A 5,221-nucleotide genomic window follows, 5' to 3' on the forward strand; every position below is an offset into this window, starting at 1 on the left:
TTCATCATGTTTATAATTGTTCTTTTGAGTTCCATGTCCTGTGTTATCTCTAGGGGGTTCTCATTTTACTCTTCTACAGGACTTTTGGTACTTGGTGGGGTATATTATTTGGGTTTTTCATGTTATTGTTTTTTCGCTGTGATTTTGACATGGATTTCTTTTGTAGTTTCTGATTCTTGTGTGAGACTCAAACCTTCCTTTCTTGAAGGAAGGTTTATGTGCCTTGTGAAAATCTGGTTGGTCTAGGCTTCAGGTTCTGTCTTTGATTTTATATTGGAGGGGCCAGAATGCTTTCCTCTGGTGCTCAGGAGTTTCCACAGAGGCCCAGGTCAGATGCTCTCAGGCCTTTCTCCTAAGGTCTGGATCCTTCTAGTCAGCAGGCATAGTACAATTTGGAAGGCTTGCTAGGTAGAGATAGGATTCAGGACTCTCAGGAAGTCAGGGAAGGAGGTTGGTCTCGGGAATCCAGGTTGGGGGTGAGACAGCCAGGGATGAAGGCTGGTCTCAGGTATGCAAAGGCAAGGTGTTGACTAGACTGTGGAACTGGGTTGGTCTGAGTGTAAAGGATCAGGAAGCAGTGGGGAGTCTGGGCCAAGAGGGTAGTCCAGAGGTCTGGGGTGCCAAGAGAAGTAATGGGCCAGTGCCCATGCTAGGAGGAGAGTTGGGGTGAGGGAGCTGGGAGGGTGAATGAGGTTGTGGGAGTCAAGGTGCAGTGGGCATGGTAGAACTTACCCGGGAAAGATGCTGGCCTCAGGAAGTCGGAGATTGGGCTGGCCAGGGATGAAGGCTGGTCCAGGTATACAAAGGTGAGGTGGGAGAGGAACCAGGCCTTGGGTGCTCCAGGGGACTACACTGAGGAATTGGGTTGGTCTGGGTGCAAAGGATCAGGAAACAGTGGAGAGTCTGGGCCAAGAGGGTCGTCCAGAGGTTTGGTGTGCCAAGAGAAGAAATGGGCCAGGCCCATGCCAGGAGGAGAGACAGGATCAGGGAGCTGATTGGGTGAATGAGGTTGTGGGAGTCAAGGCACAGTCGTTATCTTTTTTTTTTTTTTTAAAGAAATGTTTTAATAGATTTTTTTTTTTTTTGAGCCAGCTTCTCAATATGCAGCCCAGGCTGGCCTCTAACTCTTGATTTTCTTGTCTTAGCCTCTCAGCTACTGGGATCAGGATCATAAGTGTACATCACAACACTCAGATGAATAGATTGCTTTTTGGAGCAGTTTTAGGTTCACAGCAAAACGGAGCAGAAGTACAGAGATTTTTCTATACACACTCTGAATCCACACATGCAGAATGTCCCCTCTTATCTGTTACAGTTAATGAAGCTATATTGATACATCGTCATCACTACCCAAAATCCATAGTCCACATGAGACTTAATCTGTATACATTGGCAATCACCTTAGTTTTTGATCAAGTACTTCAGTGGCAGTTGAATGGTTGTTAAATTAGGTGTTTCATGTATTATAAGACGTTAAGATTAGGGAAGTGGGAGGGAATCTATTGCATCAACTACTCTTTTAGAAACTGAGAACTGTTGGAATATCACCTTTGGTACGAACTAGGAGGCCTTAGAATAGAGAAATCTATTGCTTACCTAGAAATCTCTCCCTAAATCTATTTTGTGGCCAATACAAGTTGTGTAACTGTTTCTCCAAATTGAAACATTGCCTCCTAGAGGAAAGATGAGGTCTTAGAAGACTCAGGAAACTCATGAAATTTGTTAAGACTCAGCCAGAAAGTTGCGAGAGTCAGAAAGCAAGTCTCCAAGGTTATATAAGCAGTAAATAATTGAGAGGAGGAGGAGACTGTCTTCAGTGTTATTGCCCACGAGCTGGGCAGGAAGTTCCAGCGGTGTTCCTTTCAGGAGTCAGGACCCATGCTGGAGTGGGCTTTCCAATGCCCAGTTGCCTTGAACTCACCTGTGCTTCTGTAAGTAACCCTTCACCCATGTTCCTTTAAATAATCCCAGTAAATGTATTAGTTCGTCAAGCTACACTTGGGTAGAATAATTTTGAGGGGCTGTGTTGTATAGTACTATTCTTGGAGAGATGTTAAATGACTACTCACCCAAGATAGGGAATTGACCAAGTCCAAAATAAAGGTGCCACCAAAAAGTCCAACTTAGTGAACCATTGAATTTAACGGGGTTACTTCCAGGATCAGGAATGACCCAAAGGCAGCTGTTTCACAGAAAGCCCATCCCAGCATGGTGACAGCTCACAAAAGCTGGAACCCTGGCACTCACAGCACAACTTACAGGAAGTTTGACCAGTTGGAGAGTGTGTGTTCCAAACATCTCAGCTGGTCTCTATCTCCTCAGCAGTCCTTACTGCTTATATAACCTGGGGAAGGGAAGAGCCTTGCACATCTCATCAGTTTCAGGAACTTTCTGAGGCTTCTGAGTAGCCAACAACCACTGAGCCAACTACTGAGGTATAATGAGGGGAGCCTCCCTTTAGAACTTCAGGGTCTTCTTCAGATCTTCCTGGGCTTAACAAGCCTGCTTCAGCTCTTCCTGGCTCTCAACTAGCTTCAGAGGAAATTGCTACACAATAAAGTGATGCCCTGTCTGCGGTGAATAGGCATTTGTTCACATCTCTCCAGGAAAAGCACATGTGAACCCCTGTAAGGGCTGTACTAAGCATCTGAGGATTTTTGTTTGAGGATTATTCCTCTCCCCGAGCAAATAATTCTGGTGAGCCTGGCAACTAAGGAACTCACTGGCATTGGGCTCATAGTACCCAGTGCCCGTGGGCACTGTAAGTGGTACTGGAGAGCAGTGTGACCTAAGCTAGGCTCTCCAGAATCCTTCCCCAGTTGTTTTTCAGTTTGGAGCTTGAGACACAGTATCGTATCTAAAAGTACACAGAGCAAGATGGGAACTTAGTGATTCATCATTACCCGTGCCCTGTGGAAAACGCTAGTTTCTCAAAAGGAGGCAGGGCCACTGGAAGGGAAGAGTCCCAGCAATGTTCAAGTCTCAGTTGAATCATGTTCAAAGCTAGACTTCCCAGTTCTATGAGTCACTGAATTTCATTTCCACATAAGCTACTTTGACTTTGTACTATACACACGAAAAGTTCCAGTGTTTACTCAAACTCCTATTGGTAAATAGACTGGAATCACTTCGGTGGTGAGGAGAGTTACTCCCCCCCTTACTATATTTTGCTTCCACAATTTTGCTCACTTCCTTTTGGTAGCAAGTGGGAATAAATAAAGAGATGGCTATTAAAAAACACAGCAAAAGACTTTGGGTGTCTTTTATTCCTTTATGGGAACATCCAAATGAGTGATTTTACATGAAGATGATTGTCTTTCTGGAAATCGTTGCTCTATTTTTATAAATTAAAGAGAACCTCCCTCTTACAGTACTATTGTTGGACTTTGACATGTACTGTACAGATACAGGAATTCAGTTCACAGAACAAAACTGATTTAACGTTACCAGTGAGGAGGGCTAACAATAGCTGTTTGCTATGGTTATTCCTCTCCCTGAGCAAATAATTCTGGTGAGCCTGGCAACTAAAGCTTTCACATCTCCTCCAAACTGCAAGCTTCTTGAACACATTACTTAACAACTATTGTATTTCTCTGTAATATTACAACATGAATTACTGAGGAGTAAGAACACAATGCTTCCAGTCTTCTTCCATAATATAAATGTAGTTTGAAAATCCCATTTCACACATGCAAAGTAGATATTCTTTCTTGAAATACAGGGAAAGGTGTGAAAGGTAAATATTACCCCTATCCCTCAAGTTTTGAGGATAATTTCTCTCATGTCCTTATTATCATTTTTTGTTCAAAAAAGGAATGGATAATCATTGATGAAGATAAGAGAGGAGGAAAACTGTGTTTGTATTAGTGAAAGATGCTGCCCACAGTGGTACAAAGAATGCTCTTTATAGTTGCCAACCTGTTGTGCATTGCTCTCCTAGGTCAAAGGAAACATCAGAGAAGGCACAGGGGGAACTCAGAGGGCAGACCACAGTGGGGAAACAGAGTCAACAACTCCTATAGACATGCCTGGAGATTGGAGGTTCCATTTTATATTGTTTTGTATCCCTATGCCCAAATCTAAAATCACCTGTAAGTGTTCAAGAAGCCTTTGGTGGATGAATAGGGGAACAGTTTAGTTATTCTCATTTATTCCAAAGCTGAATGCTTTGATACTTTGGGATTCTTGAGATTTCATTGGATTTTTAAGTGGAGGATCAACTATTGTTAACCCAGTTGGGGTTGACATGTAAGTGTAGCAGGAGAAAGTCAGATGCAAGAATGCATTCCCTTAAATCCTGGGACACTGAGGTGATAACATGAAAGTGCGATAGAGAAAGTTGTGGAGGAGAGAAAGTACTGACTGTAGCATGCTATCTTCCTGATGTCTAGGGTTGTTTCAACTGATCTGGTTAAGTGGGTACTTCATTCCTCCCGCACCATCATTTCCTCCTTCGCCACTCCGTGTGTGTCCCTTCCAAAACTGCAGGCTGGGTTGAAGAGGACAATCTTCCAGATAGAGAAGGAAATACGATTCTTGGTTCTAAGGTATATGAGAAACAACATTTCCCAGGTAGAACCTACAAACAAACCTCAAGAAAATTGCTTCACAGTACCAGCTATGATTCAGCACTTCCACTCCTAGATAATATTAAAAGTATATACATGTGACTATCCTCAGGCCTCTTGGGGTAAGTCTATAGCACAGCTCTCCGGGCCGGGACTCCCTAAGCGACATTCACCCTTCCATCCCCCACCTCGCCGTTCTATACTCCTAGTTTGGGCCCTGCGCCATACCTAGTCTTGGGGCCCCGGACACCTGGGGAGCCAGTGCCGCTTCCTGGTCCTTTTCACCCAGACTGGCTTGGTGCTTTCCTTGGGCCCCAGGAGCACTGCCTCTGGATCCGGACCCACCCTCACCTCCCTCTACTTCCCTGGTCCTGCAATACCAGCCAGCCTCTTTCTGGGGCTGACAGCCTCTTTCTGGGGCTCCGAGGCCTACCTTTCCTCTCCCTGATCCTTTGCATCCAGTACAACCCAGCTACTCAATCCACTCCCTGGTAAATCTTGGGGCTTCTTCCCACCCCATCTGCCTTTTCATCCCTGCGTGGCATGGCCTCGGCCAGGATCTCAGGTCAGTCCAACTCCCAAGTTCCTGAGGCCAAAATCGTTCTTAGTAGATTCCAGACCTAAAGAGAAAGTCTGAAAACTTCTGACCCACA

Source organism: Nannospalax galili, unplaced genomic scaffold (assembly GCF_000622305.1).
Source record: "Nannospalax galili isolate Female #2095 unplaced genomic scaffold, S.galili_v1.0 scaffold895, whole genome shotgun sequence".
In the NCBI taxonomy this organism is placed as follows: Eukaryota; Metazoa; Chordata; class Mammalia; order Rodentia; family Spalacidae; genus Nannospalax; species Nannospalax galili.